The following is a 22,950-nucleotide window of genomic DNA, read 5'->3' as shown; positions in this document are numbered from 1 at the left end:
TCTCTGTTTGACTGATCATTTGACTACCATGAACTAGATCCACCAGCTTTACCATGGGGTGATCTCCCACTTCCTCTAAAGCTTCCAAATCCATGCTAGCCCTGTGTATTTGTGCCATGCTAGGCCTTCTGTTGATGATGTCCATAAGTATTTCGAGTGTCTCCTCTACCTCAAAAAGAGCCACAGTCTCTGCCGCCTCTACCACGCTGGCTAGAGTAAAGAACATTGTCTCTGCTTTGGGACATACTAGAACCTGTATTCAGCCCAAGCTTAACTTCCTCATGTAGCAACAAAGCAATCAGCTCATCCCAATTAAGGGATTCAACTCTCACGAAAATAGACGTATCAAATGCTTTATACTCTTTTCCAAGTCCATTCAATGTCACTGCAATCATATCATCCTCAAACACTGAAGATCTAATGGTGGCAAGCTGGTCCGCTATGTTCTTGATCTCTGTAGTGTAGGCCTGAATGCTTTTGCCATTCCTAGACATGTTATTGAACTGTTGCTTTAGCTGAATCTTTCTTGTCTGGGTTACATTTCCATAATTCTTCATGAGTATGTCCGATCCTTTGGAGAACTGAATCTAGTAAGATGTAAAACCATAGCATCTGATATACATAAGAAAAACCAATGTAACACATTGCATGCTCTCTCAGTCCATAGCTTATGAGCCCTTTTCTAATCATTTGTCAGATTCCTTTCATGTATTTCAGGTTTAGCCTCATCACTTGTACATAAGTCCCAATAACCTTTGCCAACCAAAAAATTCATCATACGGAACTTCCATAAAGCAAAATTTTTGTTGTCCAGCTTTTCTCCCACAATTTGAGTCATATTGTCAGTGCCTTGAGCATTTGCCATAGTTGCAGCTTAGGTATTGAGTGATATATACAACCTGTAAGTATCTGACTCCTTTTCCTATAGTTCAGGATGAGTTTCCTACTATTCATGACAGTTTCCAGCAATTCAAGACAATTTTCTTGACAACCTGCTTATTGTAAAATGTATTCCAACAATGAAAAAATAGAGTCAAGTGGGCATAAACCAAGCTCAAATCAGTTCAAAACATTCTATGGTAGTGGCAAAACATCCCAGCAACAAACTATGTCCATACAAGTATCAATGTTTGTACTGTATGCAAGTAGCAGTACCAAATACAACCAACTCACTACTATAATTAATAGTATTTTCTCTATTAAAAAAAGAGTATTAAGACCTCAAAATAGTCCCAAAATATCTCATTCAGTTGCCACTCTATGTAGGAGTTGATACATGTCCAATCAGTCAGAATATATTGCATGTATGTCAAGTGAACATGATAGGTATCCTTCCTGCAGACAATAACCAGCCAATACCATGGTATAACCAATAAGAAATCAGTCCAAACTTTGAACTTTCTGTACTCACAATATCCCAAAAAGCATCTACCACTCAAGTGGTATGATCCAAGTATTTGTCAATAGCAAATAAGCATCACAAATACTTCAACCCTATAGGTATATTGTTTCTAAATTCATGACAACAACCAGTTCACTATTTCCAGCATGCAAATACGCTCCAAAACTTAACATTTAACACTCCAATATCATGCTCAAATGCATAATAACAAGGGCATATGCTTGTTTTCTTCAAATCTGATGTCTTGATGTCAAATGGCCACTGTCAAGCCTTCAGGCTTCAGGCATTCAAGCTCTAATACCATGTTGAAAGAGAGGGAGAGAGACACAGTGGAGCAGAAGATGAGCCTCATCTCATTGTTGTTCTTCTTCCATTATTCTTCCATCATACTAATTGAAAGAGACTTACACACATAGGTATGACTAACCAAGACTAACTGTGGTTAAGTCACTGAATAGTATCCAGCTAATGTTGGTCACACACAGAAAGATAGATTGACTGAAGAGTAATGGGAGCTTGATATTCTAACTCTTGAGTAGTCTTGGTTGTTAAGGCTTTGCCTTCAACTTGATTGGCTAGATCCTCTCTTGCAAGAACTAAATATTGCATATTCCATATTCCTATAGGCATAGTTATAAGATCAATAACCGATCTATAATGTATAGACAAAGGTTAAGTTGGTTGTAATCCATCTCGATACTTGACCATAGAATACATCTGACACACATAACAGGTTTCAACAAAATGTGCTATGTCCTGATACATGTTTTACCACCAATATTTTTCTAACTTTACTAAAGGTTCCCCATATGCCTCTATGGCCAGTCCATAGGCTTTCATGAAATTCCTTCATTACTTGTGTTGTTGCAATCTTTTGTTACCTAAAACTTGGACATACGCTCCTTTCTTCTTCTTTGCGTGCTTCCATAGATGTCCTTGTTTAAGAAAAAAGTCATAAGATTTCCTCTAAATATGCTTGAACTCTTCATCAGTCCAAGACTCCTCCTTCTTCATTGTGCTTGAATATTGGCCGTCTCCAACCAATCTTCTTCAAGGAAATGAACTAGAACTTGAGCAATCCAATGAGCATGTTGGCTTCTAGTTAACCATCCTTCTTCCATAGATAAATATTTAATCTTTGTTGCTCTATGCTGATTTAGAGCATTATCTTTTCCTATTCTTACTGTACTTCATGCTATACCATTAAAAAGATCAGCTTCACCTGTAAGATTCAGCTTTTGGTTTGTATATGCAACAACTAAAAAGGTACTTTCAACAGCCATGGAATGAAATTCAGAAAGTATAGATTCTTTAGCTTCATCTTCTTCCATCAGCTCTTCTTCATTGTCATATCTTGCATGTGATATCATGTCAACAATTGGATTTGCCTTTCCTGCAATATGCTTTAATTTGGGGTTGAGAGATTTAATGTATGCAATCCATCTTAGCATAGCAATGTCAGGTGTAGAGCAGTTGGCAATCATGCCCAAGAGTGCAAGACAATCAGTTTCTACCACTATGGAAGCACCTATAAAGTATTCATGATCACACTTTAATGTTGTTACAACTCCCCACAATTCCCTTTTTACTTATGCATACCTTCTTTGATGTTCCTTGAGAACCTTTGCTCCAAAAAAATTTGTATACTTGTTACCTTCAACGTCTTCTTGGTCAATAGCCCATCCTATCCCAATGGGACTTGTATCCATAGTGAGGATGATGGGTTGACCATTTAAATAATCAACCCTTTTGAGAGTGGGAGCTGAAATTAACAACTTCTTTAGTTAGTGAGAGTATGCTCTTTCCCCCAAGAGAATCTTTGGCCTTTTCTTAATAATTGATAGAGATTTTTGGCTACATGAGCAAAATGTGGTATCCATATGAGATAGAATACACATACGCCAAGAAATCTTCTCACCTCTGAAATATTTGTGTATTTTTCTTACATTCTACTAATGGCATCTATCTTGATCGGTGAAGGTTTACATCCATAATGGCCACATAGATGTTTGACCACTAGGACTTCTACTCCAAAAATCCAAAAAGGGTAAGATGTACCTCTTCTAGCCTTGTCAAAATCCTATCACAATCATGAATATGGTTAACTACAAGTGTCATGCAAACATCTTCATCAAGCTTCTTATTCTTTTCATTGACTTCACGTCCCTTGATAGGTACATCATCAAGAAATGGAAGAGTAAGTTGCGGAATAAAGTCCCTTAAGATTTTGTGCATGGCATTCATCATATGGGCTACTAAGTTTGTTGCACCTTGTGGTAGAGTACACATGCGGACCAATCCAAGAGGTGTCTTCATTGTGGTAGTGTCTTGGCTTTCTAATGAAAGCTGAAATTGGTCATATCCTGAATATAGGTCGCCCGTAGAATAAATTTCTCTACCTGCAAAAGCTTCAACAAACTCACCAACAATTGGACCTGAACCAACATTTCGGATTGTGACACGATTAACAGGCTGTAGATCTTGGATGAATCGTAAAGATCCATTTTTCTTGGGTATGGAAAACCATCGATTTGAGTAAGGTGCTGAAGAAGGTTCTCAAATCTTCATTCTGATTTTCTCATTTAGAAGTTCCAATAAATTGGCCAAATGCACCCTTGGAACGGGAATGAGCTTGAGGTTCCAAGGCACATGTGGGACCGTAAAAATGACCATAGGAGCCACAATATTTGGATCCACACAGCCTATTTCACTTGATTGAAATGCAAAACCTTTTCCATGTTTCATTAGCATTTGCATGAAAGAGTGTTTTTCAACTGGAAAAAGGGAAAAAAAATCACCTATTTTGAGCTCTTTTATACTTTCAGATGTGAACTTGTGACCAATGTTGAAAGGATCACAAAGACTTGGCTGATTTGCTACCTTAGCAGCCAACCCTTCACTTTCAGGAGGCAGTGGGACTACCACAGACTTGACTTTCTTATCCATCGTCTTATATTTTGTGTCCACTTGCGGTTTAGCCTTGTTGAGTGAACCAATGTCTTCTTGCTCAACAAATTCTTGAATTGTTTGATAAAAATCCAATGTACATACTTCTATGGAGACTGATTTTCTATATGCATAGGTGCATATATTTCAACCAATGTGTCAGTAGTAATCAGTAAAAAAAAAAAACCCAAAATATCTTCATTTTCAGACATCATGTCATAAGTTTTCAGCACCCTTTTTACATGACATAAATATTTTCTTTCAGCTTTAGTCATGGCTAGAAGAGACTTATAACAGCCCATACTATTGGTTGTACATACATATAGATTTGCTAGAGACATAGTTTCTATAGCATAAGGAGGTTCAATCTTTTTACAGCAGTGTAGCCCGAAAACCCTTGAATTCTCGGGCATTAGGTGGCATAGGATAATCACGCAGTCAATCTCTATTTCAATGATGGTTAACACACACAGTAAGAAATTGGACAGCATTTCCAAGCGGGCTTTAGAAATGTAAGGTTGCCCAAGAATGATAGGGTAACTACAAGAGTCTTGAACAAAAAAGGTGAAAATTTTCTTTTATGTCTCCAATAGTTACATGCACATTAGGGCATGCAACATATAACTCTCTAGAAGAGTTATTTGTAGCTCTCATTTGCCAACCTGGATCAACATCTATGGGCCATCTGCCACTTTCATAGAGACTCCTTGCCATCATATTTATCTTCGAGCCATGGTCTAAGAGTTTTATACATGGTATTTCTTTTTCTCTAATTTTGACAACTATCTTTGTTGTTTCTCTTGCCCAATGCATATGGGAGTAGTGAATTCTTGGAATGAACCAAGCCTCTTCCTCCTCATGCATGTGCTGTAGACAGCCTTCTTTTGCCCTTCTTTTTGAGAGGTGGGCTACCCAACTGGTTTGGACCAGTTGACCATTACATTTTCAGCTTTCACTTCTTTAATTTTTGCATTCATGCTTTCTTTATCTTCAGCTTCAATTAGTGCAATTAATTCTTTAACTTTTTCAATATGAATTCCTTGTGAAGTCAGCTTCTCTTCATCCTGCACAAAAACTCAAAGAACTTGCAAAAAAGCATGCACTGTTTCTTCAGCTTCATCACCAACATATTGTCTTTTCCTTTTGATTACATTAATAATTACATCATGGAATTAACATTTGGTAATTCCAAGAATTTTGCCTAAGGTGAATTTCATTTTGCTTCCGAGAATTTGTTCTTCTAGGACTCATTTGAGATCGGTTGCAGATTCTATGTCAGAGTGCAATTTGTAACCTAGCTGCTTGCCTTTCTTTTTTCCTTCGGTCTTCTTTTTTTGTGGCGAATCTTCCATCTCTTGATCTAGGGTTATAGTTTTAGAAAGCTTTGGTTGTTTAAGCATTCTTCTAGTTACCCATTTCGGAGGGTCAGAAAAGGAAGGCCCTAGTTCATCTTCTCTTCTCTTTTCTTCAATCAATACCTCTTTATGATTGATATCGGCCAAATGTGCAAAGGCAGAAGAAGAATCTTCTAGTTCTTTCCAACTAATTATTCCTCAAATGTACTGATTGGCGTTAGCCAAATCTTCTTTGGTTGCTTTATCACGTTCCATTTGATCTAGTGCCTGCATCCATACTTTAGATTGTACATTAGCTTTACATGCTTTCAAATTTGATTTAGTTGGTTCAATTTGCTAGGTAGCTGCATCAATTGCTACGTAGGCATTCTTTACAGCTAAATCTTCTAATATTTTCTTAATTCCACCATTGCCAAAATTTGATTCTAGTGGAAGACTAGTTTCAGTTGCATGATTTTTTTCCTCTTTCAAAAAGACGAGCTTCTGTGCTTCAGCCTCACAAAAGGTAGAACACTCCCTCTTGTCATGTTGTTGGTTGTCACACAAATACGACGCCTCTCATGGGTCTTTGAGTTGATGATTGTCCTCGTTCTTTAACTTTGACATCCAGCTTCTCCACTTTGGAATTAATTTCTATAAGATTCAGATGAAGGTCACATATGCTTTTAATGAGTTCATCCATGACATCATTTTTAGAAGGAACAGAAGAAAAAAGAGTTGGTTGATTAGTCAAAGGAATAGGGGATTTTGAAGATGGAATAAGCTCCATCAATGGAGTTATTGAAGTTGAAGTAGAGCCCAATCTTAGTCGCATCTGCTCTCTTTGAGCAATCATGTTAACTACATCAATAACATATGTCCATACAATCTTGACTCCTGATTTGGAGGTAGCATCTTCTAGGCCGCCGATCATCAAGCTTCTCTTGTAGAATGGGATCTGCAGTCTTAAGGAATAATTCAATCTTCTGACTGCGGCGATACTTTGTTGGTCTTCAGCATCAAGTTGTCCAAATTTACTTTCAAACTCATGGTATAAAGCTGTTGTGGCTAAACCTTTGTTGGGTTTCTCAACGCAATTAGTGAAAATTTTCTTCGTCATTAGGCCAAAGTCTTCTCAGAAGAATTCTTCACGTAGGGCTTTTTTAAATGGATCCCAATCCACATCTTGCTGAAAAAGACCATGGATTCTTCCTTGAAGACCGTGCTTGGCTAGTCTAGCAAAATAGTGACTCCATGCATGTTGAGGTACACCAAAGAAGAGCATTTTCTCAACATACAAGTGAATAAAAACTGACACATTTTGACCGTTAAATTGTTTTAATTCCTGCCCAACTTCCTCTAGGGCCTTGATAGCTATGGAATCAATCTTCTCTTCGTCTTGCCTTTGTTTTTGTTGTTGTAACATTTGGATTTGTTGTTGCTGAGTCTGTTGTAGTATGTGCACCAACTATTGTAGAGTATCTCCTGAAGAATCCCCAATCTTGGAGTTCTCTTACACCAACCTTCATATCGGGTACACCAATGTTGCAGCGCATAGGGTTGAAGGTCACCACGGAGGTTTGGCAAGAAAACTGGACAAAATAGATGGAGATATGTCTTCAAGAGATAAGTAGATTACAGTGAATATTTAAAGGTTCAAGAGGTACTTCACGGTCAATCACAGGGGTTTGAGAGAGAAGAATGTATGGGGATTCAAAAGCTTAGACTCCAAAGATGGTAGAGGTAAGAGAAGGGTTGAAGGTTTCCAACCAAATTCTTGAAGATATTGATAGAGCTTCCAACTGCATGTTCTTAGCAAACATCACAAGAGTATTATCTCATAAGTTCTAACTCAAATCAAGCTTGTTTTCTTGACTGTAAGAGCAATCACAAATTATAAAATCAAGTATAATATGTTGCCATGTATCATAAACAACTCTGCATCCCATCATTCATACATGATGCCATAGCATGAATCAACTTTGCATGATTACATTCAATGTAGAATGTTAGGGACAAAATCTTATGAGTCAATTACAAGGCTTGTAGGGCAAAGAGACTTGCTTCAAGAGAGCTTCAAATTGAGTTCCTGATAAGGATAAGTTACCACATCCAAGAAATAAGAGAAAAATCTCCTCTTAATTCAACTCAAAGCATCTATGAATGATCTACAAAGATTGCATTTCCATAGGGGCACATAATACTTGCATATTTTGACAAAATGTCTTTTGTAGAGTAAGAGATGAATTAAAAGAAAAATGTTGTAGCTAATTCTCTGAATATGGCTAAAGATATCAGCCCAAATATCTTCCGAAATTCACCTCTGATGATAGCATAAACTTCCCCTAACATGGTGTCGATGCATTTGGTATCAAGAAGCCGCCACATGGGTAAGAGATAGCAGCATGAAGATAGATTTAGGGAGAGGAGTAGATGGAAGAGAAGGGGTTCGAAGAAATTGAAGAGGTAGAAGAATACTCACAGAAAGAAATAGAAAATGTATAAGAATACTAACAGAGATGAAACCTATCAGTTTATTCTTGCATTATGAGAAGATAAAACTCTAATAGACAAAAACATGTATAAAATAATTCCTTCCTCTATGCCACTTAGATCGCCAATTTGATTCCTCCATTGGCTCCGAAAGGGGGGTAAAATGCCAGGAAACCTGACCATAATTTAGCCAAAACACTCGTTCATCTCCCACTTTGGAGTGCTGTTCACTATCTAAAAACAGCGATCGCACATCGCCTGATTTCGCCAATCTCTCTTTTTACATAAAATCCTCTCAAATTGGTTGAAAGCTACATGCTTTCTTTTATATGTCATCCTAATGTAGAAGTTGTCTATAGTTTTATGGATTTTTATAAGATATAATATCTAGAATATAAAAAATTGGCTAAAACTTGTCCAAAAATCTAATATTTTGAACCATGGACACTAACACTAATATCTAAAATGACATTGCCTCTCTTAATCAATAAGAAAGCCACACTCTAGATTTTGTTACATGGTGTGCACGTAGCGGCACGACAATGGTTACAAATGTCATTTGTTAACTTGTCTCCCTCTATGATGACCATTTCATTGTGGCTAGCAAAACAATCTATAAAGGAGTATATATCCCTATTTATTCGTTGATCTCAAATTTTATCGATGAATGGCAAGAATAATAATCCTTAACTTTTTTTTTGTTGAGCTCTCTAAAATCGATGCAAAGCTAGATTTGATTATTAGTATTCTTCTTGATAACCACTAACAAACACCACTCCATGTGTTGCCAAGAAATATCAGGCCAATCTTACATAATTTTTGTAACTATTCGAATAGCACGTCCCTTAACTCGAAAGGTAGATGCCTCACTTTCTACTAGATAGGGCAACTTATCTCTTTCAAGAGAATAGTATACATGGCTAAACTGGAAAAAATATCCCTCAATTCATAATAACTCCAAGAAAATATATCATGGAGTTCTTAGATTAAGGACGTGTAGTCCTTTATTTTTTCACTATGTATCAATCTAACTCACTAATGGTTCACCGATTAGTAGTTGAGTTCTATGAATATTTGATTATGCTTATGATTTGGAAGCTACTAAATATCGATACCAGCACTAGTTTGGAGTTGCAAATTCCATGTATATGTACAAATACTTTTATACATAGTTTAAACATTTATATGCTCTTTTTAAATGAAATAAAATAAGAACATATCAATTGATTGGAAACATTACAAGTATTTGTTAAAAAAAGACAAAAAATTGTATATCTATTAAGAAAATTAAATGAAAGAAACTAGACAATATGATTAAAGAACATATGAGAGTCCACCCACATGAGGATGGGGTGTTAGCACTAGGAAGTGATCTTAGGGGAGGGTGTGAGTGCATGACCTAGTGAATTTCAATGTATGTGGTGACTAGTTAGGTATCCAATAGATTTTGATCTTGTCTTTTTATCACTTTCTAGTGATGATGGGTAGTTGAGTAACAAGATTTTCTCCACAAAATTTTGACTAGGAGTACCATGGATGAGAGACGTTGATTTGGTGGGTGTTCCACTTTTCATTTTCCTCGAAAGTGGTTGATTTCATGTGCTAGATTAGATTCCTCGAGTAAAGCTGTTAAGATAAAGATGTTCAATTTAGTGATGGATTCCTAGCCTTCTAGTCACTGTTATAAGTCAAGAAAATCAAAACTAAATAAAACCAAATTAAATTCGAGAGTATATCTATTTATTCTTTTGATATTTTAAAAAAATGGAAGACTAAATGGGAACAAAGGGAAAAAAGAAAAAAGAAAAAGATAACCATCACCTCTGAGGTCCTGGTAGTTGTAGGGATTTCCTTAACGGGTGCCTTGCATCTCTTTGGGTGTGGGATCTTTTGGGTAGGAGAATAAATATATCTATTCTTTTAACTAAAATTAATGAATAAAAATCTTCAAAAGTAAGGGAAAAAAACAAAACAAGAAAAGCTAGGAGTTAGGGACCATTGACTCGTTGCTTTCGTAGAACATGGAGAGTTAACAGTTATAAACCATAGGAGTCCTATTTGGTATTGTAGTATTAGCTTGCCTTGTATGAGTTCTTTGATAAGCAATGTACTTATTAGTGAAACTATTTCAAAAGTAATATTTCTAGTAGGATAATAGTGTGGTATTTCATTTGCTAGAGAGATTATTGATGCTTAGCGACGACTCTAGAATGCTTCCTAGTTTATATGCTCCATACATTGGATGCAACTATGTTTTGCAATCTCGTGGGGAGAGTGAGTAAGGGGAATGTTAGCTAACAAATTTTTTAAGACAAATTCATCAAAATATTGGTCTTTCTTAATTTATAATAACATATAAGTACTTTTATAGATTTTTTCACTATCTACTACTCTTCTTTGTGCAGTTTTGCATATCTTATAGCTATGCTCATGAGGACACTTTCGCAATTAAGTGGAAAAGTAATGACAACCTCTAAAATATGCCCAGTATTATAATAAATTTTTATAAAATTTCTATAAAATTAACATATTATTACCAAACTTTTTTATTAATATTATGCACAAGTAGTGTTTGTAGTTGTGGTCTTTGGAAGATTGTCTTCACACTCTGGAGCAGGATGTTGGTGTAGGAGAATTCTTGTAGGAGAGGAAGGTGGAGTTATAGAAAAAATCTGATAGATTATCTTAAAATAGCCACTTAAAATATTTTTCTATAGGATGTTTTATCAACTCGAGAAGAGCATACCTAATTAGGATCAATTTCTTTATGTCTTAGAGTTTTATGGAGAGGTCTAAAAGGTTTGGCCGAATTTCAAGATAGAGAGGTGTTAGGATACCTTCATGTTAACCTGGGGAGAGGGGGTTTACAAGTTACGCTACCTCAAGCCAAGGACATTTAATTATTAACAGCATACACCATCATGATCATATGATTATTACTGAGAACCCTTTGGGGGGGGTGTTGAATATCAAGTCATTGGAAAGATTGAAATTTTTTTGCAATGAATTGTAGGTCTAGAGAATTGCACAAGGTTTGCAAATTTTTATTTGCATAGCAATAGAATATATCACATTAAGAATATATCTCTCCTTGCGTCTACGAATTCTAGTAGTTAGATTGATTGGCTAGAAGAATGCATGAGGCTCGAGGAACTCGATATTTATTAGAATCCTATTAGCCAAGGTAGGGGGTGTTTTTTCTTTTGGATAGAATTTAATCAATTGTAAGGTTTTTAAACAACTTAGTAAAAAGAAATAAGGCACATTTAAAGAAAAAGAGATCATTGCAGACATAGGAAGTTGCATGATGGGGGGTGCATTCTTGTCATGGAACTTGTTGGATAAAGAAGGAGGGGAGATCTTGGCCTTCAACATCATCATCATCACCATAAAACTAATTATTTGGTGGATCATTATTATTGCCATCTAGACAAAACAATCGCAATCCTCATTAAGCATTTTTTAAATCAAATGGTGAAGGGAGAGTAGATAGAGGCACACACACACACACACACACACACACACACACACACACACACACACACACACACACACACACACACACACACACACACACACACACACACACACACACACACACACACACACACACACACACACACACACACAGATAGATAGAGAGATTCTAATCAACGCTAGAATAGGGTCCAGGAGCATAGCCAACCCTCCTCTATCTCCATAGACATCCCTACTACCCTCTCATCATCATCACCATTGTTTCTTCGACTCGCACTATTATCAATAAATATAGTGCTACTGCTTCGATGGCCAAATTTTCCTCTCTTCTCCATCCCACAGTAAGGTGAATTCTTCTACAATCAAGGCATGATGCATTCAAGTTTACACACCATGTTGGTGCTTCCATTTCTAGTCACCGTGATAAAAAATGTGAGGAGAAAAAGAAGACTCATGTTTGATACCATAAGGTTTTGTTTCAAAAACTTATAAAAGCATGGTTCTTATGGGAAATGCATTTAACAAGTATAAGCTTGTAAATTTGGACTAGGAACTCAAGAGGATTGTTGTGTGAGACTTAATAGATAGATCAACATACCTTTGCTAGACTCCAAGACAAGTCTATCCGAAGATGCAACTACGACCACAGAAACTTTCCAAGTAAGTGTGCCATAGCTTTATCATATAACAACATGATTTTTTTTAAATTTGTCATGCTTAATGATTTTAATCTATGCATTCAAACTTGGTTGTGTACATTCTATGTTCTGTATGAATTCTAAACCCTATTTGACATTTTTTTTAAATGAGAAAATGATAAAAACTCATCACATTAGTCACAAATAGATCTTTGAAAAGTTATTAAAATTTACCAAAAGCATACTAGTATAAAATAATATTTTCTTGATAAATCCTATTATATGAAAAGTTTGTTGATTATTTTGAGAATATTTAGATAAGGTTTACTATACTCTAGAATTTCAAAAGTGATCATTTAGGGGAAAATAAGGGTTTATTAAATTGGTGGAATTTTATGTATACCTAACAAAAAATTGTAATGAAGGAGACCTAGGAGAGAGAAGGCGAGAATGAAGAGACTGTAGAGAGGAGAGAGAAAGGGGAAGAAGAGAGAGAAATACAAAAAAAGAGAGAAAGAGGAGGGAAGCCATGAAAGCTGGAAGGAAGGAGAAAAGAAACTTGATTATTGATAAACTGATGCCTAATTGTGTCTCTCAACACCTTATATACCTTGTCAGTGTAATTGGGTATTCCCATGCTAACCTCTGTCCTACCCGTCTATCCCCACTCTTTTACGTTCCATCCTGACACCGAAGGTTTTTGCCCTCAAAAACAAAAAGAGGACTTATGGCTCACAATAGAAGGGGAGGGTTACATAGTACTACTTTGCTAAGCATTACAGAGGAGAATATAGGTATGGGGAAGTACAATCTCATGTGGAATTGGGGTATACAAATGTGTATATGATGTATACAACATGTGCAAGTTGATAGCATATGAGTTTCGCCTCCAATTCTTGACAGTTTGGGGCTAACAAACAATGGACAACATGCTGTCTAGAACATGCCTATTGGAGAAAACTAGTCATAACGTCCTATGGGCAGCTTCGATTGAGGCGTGTGACATGTTAAAACAAAGCTCATGAAGCGTACTTTCAAGCCATATAGGTGACACTTGACTGTCATGAATGCAAGGTAAAATTTGTTCTGAAATAGTGTGCTGTCTATAAGTTGTTTGCATTTCAGACTGGGGCAAATTTAGCTACTGCTCAATCAAAATTGCATAATTGAAGTAGGGAAAGAAGTGCACTAGTGAAATGTTGATCAGGATAGGGCTTTTACAAGACCATTCCATTCCCCGGGATCAAATGGATAACCTACATAATAAGCATCAAGAGCACAAGGGTCATCCATACAAGCATTGGTCACCATACTACCACCAAGGTCAAAAGGATAATTGTGATCCAATGCATCCACTGTATCATAGAAGTAATTCATGGTGTCATCTTCAAGCACTGATGGTGGCACAAGATCCTTACTGACCCATATGGTAGCATGCATTGGCTTGTCCATATACTCATTGGGAACCACTAGGTCAAGTCCATTAGATGAGGTTGCAGTCACTACAGCATTCACTACATCTATCCCTAAGCATTTCATGTCCATGAGTTTCACATGTGTGGCTACTACCGGGCATTCAAAGTTAAGGGCCTTTGGCTAATGGGGCACCTGCTCATGAGCCTGCAATAGTGAGATGCTCTCATCATGGCATCATTCTTGAGAAGTATCACGTGGCTCATAAGGATGCACATGTTGCTTATAGTAATGATCAAGTGGCTGATGATATTGAGCACTCCATTTCTAATAATGATGTTGCTCCATACTCATATACATTTTCATGATGTTGTCCAAGTACATGTATGTGACCAGAATGTAGCTCATAAGAACATACATAGTCATCAGATGCATGCTGCTCAAAATATTCACAATCATCATATGCATGTTGACCATAAGTAGGCTCATGCACTTGCCTTTGCACATCGAACCCATACCGATGGTCATGGTACTCATAATGTCCTTGAGAATGCCCATACATGCCTTACTGACCAAAATGTCCTTGGGTGCCATGCTACACATGCATTACATGTGGGCCAAATTGATTATTAGGGCCTTACTACTCAAAATTCCCATGGTGCCCATGTGCACTTGCATTAGGGACTTGATGCCCAAAACTACCATGTGCATGCTGCCCATTACCATTTGCATGCTACCCGTGTGCACCTACACTAGGGCCTTGCTGCCCAAAATTTGCATTTTGCCCTTGCATATAACTTCCACTATGAGGGAGATGCTATCCCAAGGATGGGCTGGAAGGGTTCATACGGGTGATGGGAGAATGGGTTTATCATGTCGCATAGAGGGCTCACCCAACTCATAGGTGCTATGGGAGAAGCCATGGGTGCTACCAAAACCTTGCTGGCCACATCTTGTCTCCAAGGAGGGAGGGTGGTTGGTCTCATGGGGAGGACCATGCTCCTTGGGCTGAGTCGAAAAGGGTGAGAGACTAGAGATGGAAAACCGCCAGATCAGTGTCATAGCGAGATGATCTTAGCCATCATCTCGCTATGACGCTGATCTTGGCGGTTTTCCATCTCCCTATGGCGGTGTTCTAGCTCTCGATGCTGCTCAACATGATGGGTCTCATGTTGGCATAGTGTGTCATTAAGCATAGAAAAATGGTCTGTCTCGGGGGGCACCTTCTTCAAGCATGTCTTCACGATCCTCTCTTGGGTGGATCTAGGATCATTCATAGATGCACAGGAATCTCTGATCTTGCACTGTAAGTCCTCCTGGGCCTTGGCTTTACCCTTATGACCTGCCATACTAGGTGCAGTCCATCGGACCCCCTGTCACAAAAAATGCAATATCTCAAGCCAGGGAGCTCTGATCAGGAAACTTTCAATTTCACAATAGAGGGAAGAGTGCCCTCTATGAACCTATGAAAAAAAAATTATGACAGAAAATATTTAGAATTGACTATGAACAACTTTTTGTGGCTGTAGTGAAGGGGACTACAGCCTGTCCCGTAGGACCACTGCACACAAAAGTGGTTGTAACTCTCCAATGGGAACTCCGATCGGGAAGCTTTCTAGCTTTAGTCAAAGATATTGATCCCCTCTACGCAAATAGCATAGGTATTTAATAACAGGTCTTATACAAAAAATTCTGTAATAAGAAATGCATGGCTGAACTATGCAGTCCAGCACCCTGTTTATAAGAATGGCAATATGGATTCCAAGCTTGCACAATTGCATGCCATCAGATGTTGTCTGGTGTGTACTCTGATCCAAATAGATCATGCCTTGTTCATCACATTAGTATGACATCTGATGTAAAGTTCAATCTTGCCCACATACATGATCTTTTGATGGAAGCCAAGTATCCATACCCCCATATTAGAATTGAGGCAATTCTTTGTTTTTGAGTTCTTGACATGTTCATGTCAAGCAATCGATTTCATTACAAATACCAGTAATTTGCACAAAAATCCCAAATTTTGCACACGGTCTTTTGTCTCAATATGCCATGGATCAAGCTATGAGCAAAGTGGAGGAGGTGCTTGAAATCAAGTCTCTTACAAGAGTCATTAGCGCCTACCTCAACTATGAAGTTGCCATGGAGCAAGATATACCACACTGGGAGAGATCATATAACAAACTTCGACCTGCCCAAAAGTAGCTTCTGCCTCATCTCCCCAAAAATTATGAAGAAGTAAGAAGGTGTATATCTACAAATTTTTGCTTCATCCTAAACATGCTTCAGGCTTTTGAGCCTTTATTTGACATGTCTCAAGACTATGACATAGAACTAGGAAGCCTAGTTGGGTAGAATAAACCTCCTCATTTTTCCTGTACCACAAGTGTAGATCCTCCTGGTCCATGCACAGGGATTGATTTGAACCTGCCTTGTGAACCAACAACAGAGCTAAACAATGGACAGTTACTGTTGCCAAATAAAGGAAGTCCAAGAGGCTCTAGGAGTAATTTTTGTGTTGAAGATTACAAGACAATGGATAAAAGGAATGCATCTAGTTTGGTTTCATACAAGAGTGGGCCTTTTGGTAGATCAACCAGTGGACAAGCTCTGCAGAGAATAGTAGGTACACTAAACTAGACCTGGGAAGAAGCATATTAAGCAAAAGTGATGGTCGCAGGGGTATAGATTGTAGGTCTGAATGTCAACAAGACATAGGCAATGCACGAGTGTGCTGCTCTAAACCTTCCTGATGGACCAATGGTACCCGGGTTGCATCCTTCACATGTACAGGACATGATCAACAGCTCCCAAAGGGAGTTATTGCATCAAAGAGCTTTTGTGTATCACCACACACTGAGATAAAGTGGAATCATCATCAATCTGTCACTCTCTCTAACAAATTCATCAGAGGGCTTGGCCACATGCTAAGCCTTACCACACAGCAGCTATGGGAAGAGGTCAAGAAATCCAATCGATCTCAAAGCACAAGGTCTATGAATTGTAAAATACAAGAAATCACAAAAGAGGATGAAGACAATTATGATGTGGAGTTCTGTACTAGATCTGGGCAAATTGTGAGGCTCTCACCAAGGCCAAAAGCTTCTTGACCCTCTGATCACGTAGGCTGAAGGAGCATCCCTTGGCTTCTGATGAGCCATAGGAAGGCATGCCTCACTTGCAAAGCGATTCCCCTCTCAGGAGATGAGTCATGCATTCTTTTTTGCATTTTCTCAGCACAATGGAACTTGCTCCTAATGTTGATCTCGAAGCAATATTGGTTGCTAGTCAGTGTCTTGCAAATACATTTGGACTTGAAATCTCTAAGTTTGATGATTCAATACAAGACTTGGCTCTCCTATTCCAAGCACATGGATTTGATCCTTCAAGCCAGAATCAGACTTCCAGAATGCTAAAGAGTGCACCATTGTCAAGAACAACACATCTGAGTCAGGTGACCTAGATACAAGGCTTCAAGAGGATAAAGACGATTATGGTGTGGAGTTCTATACCAGATCTGGGTAAATTGTGAGGCTCTCACCTAGGCCAAAAGCTTCTCGACCCTCTCATCACGCAGGCTGAAGGAGCATCCCTTGGCTTCAGATGAGCCATAGGAAGGCGTGCATCACTTATCCACTTCAGTATCCTTGACCTTCTTCTTGGGCACCACTTCAATTGAGGTTGAGAGAGAGCCCGATAGGGTGACCTGCAGAAAAGAGGGGATCCACCCCAAGTTCTACTACAAAGCTGAGGTCTACTGCAATGGTGAGCTCGTGATGACGACTTGCGGCATGTAACCCAAGTATGTGGTGGATGTTTGGTCGGGCAAAATTCTGGGCAGGTGTCCTGTTATTTTACCCCCCTTTCGGAGCCAATGCAAGCATCAGATTGGCGATCTGAGCAGCATAGAGGAAGGTATTATTTTATACACGTTTTTGTCTACAAGATTTTTATCTTGTCAAATACAGGAATAAACTGACATGCATAATCTTTGTTAGTATTCTTATACATTTTCTATTTCTTTCTATGAGTATTCTTCTACGTCTTCTATTTCTTTGAACCCCTTCTCTTCTGTGGGCTGATTTGGGGCTGATATCTTCAACCATATTCAAAGAATTAGCTACATCATTGTTCTTTTAATTCATTTCTTACTCTACAAAAGACACCTTGTCAAAATATGCAAGTATTATATGCCCCTTTGGTAGGGCAATGTTTGTAGATCATTCATAGATGCTTTGAGTTGAATTAAGAGGAGCTTTTTCTCTTATTTCTTAGATGTGGTAACTTATCCTTATCAGGAAATCAATTTGAAGCTCTCTTGAAGCAAGTCTCTTTGCCCTACAAGCCTTGTAATTGACTCATAAGCTTTTGTCCCTAACAGTCTACATTGAATGTAATCATGCAAAGTTGGCTCATGCTATGGCATCATGTATGAGTGATGGGATATATAGTTGTTTATGATACATGACAGCATATTGTACTTGATTTTATAATTTGTGATTGCTCTTATAGTCAAGAAAACAAGCTTGATTTGAGTTAGAACTTATGAGATAATACTCTTGTGATCTTTGCTAAGAACATGCAATTGGAAGCTCTATTAACATCTTCAAGAACTTGGCTTGAAACCTTCAACTCTTCTCTTATCTCTACCATCTCCGGAGTTTAAGCTCTTGAACCCCTATACATTCTTCTCTCTCAAACCCCTGCGATTGAATATGAAGTATCTCTTGAGCCTTTAAACGTTCACCATAATCTACTTATCTCTTGAAGATACATCTCCATCTATCTTGTCCAGTTTTCTTGCCAAACCTCTATGGTGACCTTCAACCCTACATGCTGCGACATTTGGTGAACTAGGTACCTTTGTAGATGGGATTCACATGGAGGGTTCGTGAAGTTGCTCGCCACAGGGACGCTTTGAGATTGGAATAAGGGATGATGAAGAGTACTCAATTTAGGAAAAATACATGAAGTAAAAGATTCTCATTCGATCAAATAGAGATAAGGGCTTGATGTGGTGAAATGGAAACAATAATTTCCATCTTCTCAATTTATCAAGACGAAATGCATTCAAAGAATAAGTTTTATATATCCTTTCACAAAATATATTCAAAGCTTCGTCTCACAAGAGAGAGTATTTAACATGGATATGCATAAAAGAGAGGTAAATTGAAGTGTATTTGGCATTAATGATAAGGAACTTCCAAATAATAAGGATCTGAAATATGAGAAAATCCTCTTCCTTATAGAAAAATTAGATTGCATCTTTTAGCATGCCGACACAATATTCCTTAAGAACATCTTCTTCAGAGATATGTTGTTGCCACCTTGAAATATAACTTAGTGAACTGAATATGTAGATCGTCATGGCCGAGAGCGCAACCATATCTTCTTCTCCATCACCGTTCACCTCTGAATTACAAAGGCAAGTCAACAAACAGCCATTCGTCGGATTAATTTTTCACTAAATTTACCTTATGAGATCCCTGTTGATTTTTTACTTTATTGAAAATAAGACCGTTAAGCACCATAGCTACAGTGTTACCTTCATTACTATCGTTAGACTTCTTCTCAAGTGGCCAGAAATATTTATTCTACACATACTCTAGCAAGAATCTTCCTCATCGTCAAAGAGGAGTAGGGGGATGAGTCACCCCAGATACAATAGTTAGTGTCGGTGTCCACATGACTTGTAAATCAGATGTTGTGGTTGTCGATGAAGATGGTCATAGCTCCTTGTCATCAGCAGGCAGCAGGCAAGTAGATTGAAGGTTTCCACTCCCCTCTAGCATTTCTACACACCCCGTCCTTTATAATCAGTGCCACCCTCAAATTATCACACGGTTACATAAAAGCTCGTGGCTCTTCCATAGAAAATCTACAAAAAAGCTTTTGTTAATTGATGTATAAAACAGTCTTCCATATGTATAAAACAACTGAATAGCACATAGAATTTGAATAGCACATATTTAGGATCACCCATATGTATAAAACAATCTTCCATTACATGAAGTGCAATAGCAAGATTGCAATGGTAAGCAACTAGAAAATCCACATCCTTAGGAAGACCAGTCTCTCTCCTCACATCTCAATAGAGACCAAGAGAGGCCATTGACCAAGGTATGTGTAATCTCAATAAGCTTTGTCAAATCTGAATATATCTTTTTTTTTTTAAAACAATGTCTTCCACAAAACTTAGTACTCAATTTTGCAAGTTGTTTAGTGTGCAAGCAAGATACATGATATCAATGCTCACATTGAACACACATGTAGAGGCGATCAACCGCGTCGAGACCCAGGACCACTTATTGTTTCAAGTGTTCCAAGCCGGGCACTAATGGCTACCTCTCACATAGCCAACACGCTATCCATCTCTATGGGTGTAGTGACCTTACCTCCGTGCCCAATTGAGTTGCCTCCTCTCCCGAGCACTCCAGTAGCTCCACGATCCAAGTGCAAGCTTCAAGCAAGCTCCATCCTCAAGCTCCACCCTCCAAGCTCCATTGCTGTAAGAGAAGAGAAGAGAAGAGAAGAGGATAAGATGGAGAGCTTCTCCACCACGGTCCCTTACCTTTACACACTTACTCCCTCACACTCTCACACTCCCTCTCTCAAGCACAAGCTCAAGCAAGCAAGCAAGCAAGAAGAAGAAGAAGAAGAAGAATAAGAAGAAGAAGAAGAGAGCTACTTTTGGCCACACACAAGAATGAGCTTCTCATTCACTTTTCAAATTTATATACAAAATCCTAAATCCCTTTTGGGCGGTCATCCCCTTATCCCCTTTTTTACATGGCTGGTCGCGCTAGGCCCTTTTTCCCATTGTCCTCCTATCTTCCTAGCTTCCTTCTCACCATCCATCTACCTTTATAAATTGCATAGGTGAGAGCCCAGTACTCTTAAAACAAATCATGGTGCTTCTTGCACTTTTTTACAAAAGTATTGACTTGTGCTTTTTCTCATACGCCTTTCTCCTTGATTTAGGACTTTTCTGCACTTCTTGTGTTTTCAAATTCTTCTTTGCATGCCTTCGTCTCCCGTTTCAATTTTGCCTTGGCCTTATCTTTTGCTTTAGATTTTCTCAATTTTCCACCTTATTCATATGAGGGTTAACATTACCCCCCTTCTAGATGAGAGCCAGTCCCATGGCACTCACCGTCGTAGATGGTAGGCTTGAACATGCACCAAAGACGTGGGTGGAAGGGACATCTATGGTTGCCTTGGAGGAGTTTTGGTGGTGGTGCGGATGAAGGTTGTTGGGGGCACATTGTTGGACTGGTGGCTGGTGGTAGGGTTGTTGGAGCTTGGGATAGGGTTGTTTGTGGTTGGGAATTGCACTGATTAGCTGGTACACGTGTTGGTTTGTGGGGATTTTGCACAATACGATTCTTAGGTGGGCTTGCATGTGATGAGAAAGGACAAGAGTTCAAAGTTGAGTGTTGATGAAGAGCTAATGGTACTTTCATTGGAGTGGTCAATACTTGCAATTGAAAACCTATCATATGGTCTCCCCCTAGGGGTTAGTGCTAGTCTTCTTATTGTGTGCACAAGACATAGGTAGATTAGTTTGGGAGATAGGTCAAACTCTAAGCAAGCTGAGAGTAATGTCCTGCACTTGAGGACCCAAACTGTGTATAGATTGTGGTTCATATAGTGTGTGAGTGCCTGTGCATACTTAGATATTACATAGTTAGAAGACTACTAGTCAGGTTCCTCGTAGCAATGTGTGGATGAAGCAAGGGTTCAATGGGGTGGAAAAATTTGTCGATGTTGAGGAGAAGTACACTCAAAATTTTATTGAGATATCATTTGTGATTTTGATAATAGGATGCAGCATAATTGTGCTCATTGAAACCTTAACTTTTGGTAAGTACAATGTATGTTCCATGGTCTTTCGTGCATTGATTACCACTATTGATTGCAATGGTACTAAGATGGAGTGTGAAAAAGGAATTGTGCAAATGGGTCAAGGTGATAGGTCTAACCATAGGCAAGACAAGCTCCCTAGGTATGTGCTGCCCTTGATGTGCCCTGAACAATTGTGGGGGATGTGTAAGGGGCATGGGGACTAGGGACAGAGCCAGCCGACCAAGGTCATTGGACGTACCTAATTTGAGGGTCCCTAGGTGCTATTCTATGATCGTGAGTGCTTTTTTTGTATGTATTTTCTTTTCTTTTCTTTCTCTCCTCTTTTTTTTTTTGGTGGATAACATGAATACAACCATTGTAATATGTTGGGGCTAGCAGCCTTTTATTTGGATTGGGAAATGTCAAGATCCGAAGGTTGTGAAAATGGATATTACAATGATGATTGTGTTACTAGCCTCGATGCTAGAGGAACAGTTGTTGAGATGGGGAGATACATTTGAGATTTTGCAAACCTCTTTCTAACATGTGAGATATCAGTGCAATTGAGGTAGCAACTGTAGTGAGCCAAATGTAGATTTTGGCCAAGAAAGAGAGAGTAGCCAATGACTATGCATTAGGCCATGCTTAAATGCAATGTGGACATTCTGCAAGGGTAGTTTTCTCTTCCAACAGTGAGGCTTCTATCGTCATAGCTCTTTGTTCTTGGTATTTTTGTTGCTTTTTCTATAATGGCACTTTGTGGGATTGGTGGTCTTGTGGTAATTTGGACATTTGAACGCTTTCGTACTAACACCTTGTCATCATATATCCACTTGACAACTCGTGAGAGTACATGTAAGTCATATGCTTCAACTATAATGAACATGTGCAACGCAAAGAGACACCACTTATCTAAATCCTGTGGTGTTGACTTCGATGCATATCACCTGCGCTCGATTATATATATACTTTTAAATATGTGAAATGTATTAGAATAGGCAAGGAAAGTTTGTAGAATTGGGAAACCTACCCCTTTTAACCATCTAAAGACTAAAAGTAATGGCCAGATAGCACTTGCTAAGCATCTTATACAAAATAGGAGCTATTCTATTTGTATGAGGCAAGGTGAGTCTGGGTGACTAGATGACTAAGGTATTGCATGCAAACCATCATCCTAATCCGTCATGTGAGGGGCCAGAGTTTGAGCACTTGGGGAGAGTTGCACATCTTGATTCGGGCTAAGGGCCCAAAGGAGGCATTGGTTGGAATCCAAATGGTGTAGTCCCTGATTGTTGATGTATTAATAATGCTGTGAAACAATTCAGCAATTTCATTCTTGATTTTTACTTCTTTCACCTCTTTCAAGCATCTAGTTCCTAAGCGTCTGTGGAAGGTCAACATG

This window comes from Lygodium microphyllum, chromosome 25 (assembly GCF_053477565.2).
Source record: "Lygodium microphyllum isolate KBCC chromosome 25, Lygodium_microphyllum_v1.1.10, whole genome shotgun sequence".
Lineage (NCBI taxonomy): Eukaryota > Viridiplantae > Streptophyta > Polypodiopsida > Schizaeales > Lygodiaceae > Lygodium > Lygodium microphyllum.
The sequence above is the reverse complement of the archived record's forward strand: the minus strand, read 5'-3'. Positions refer to the sequence as shown.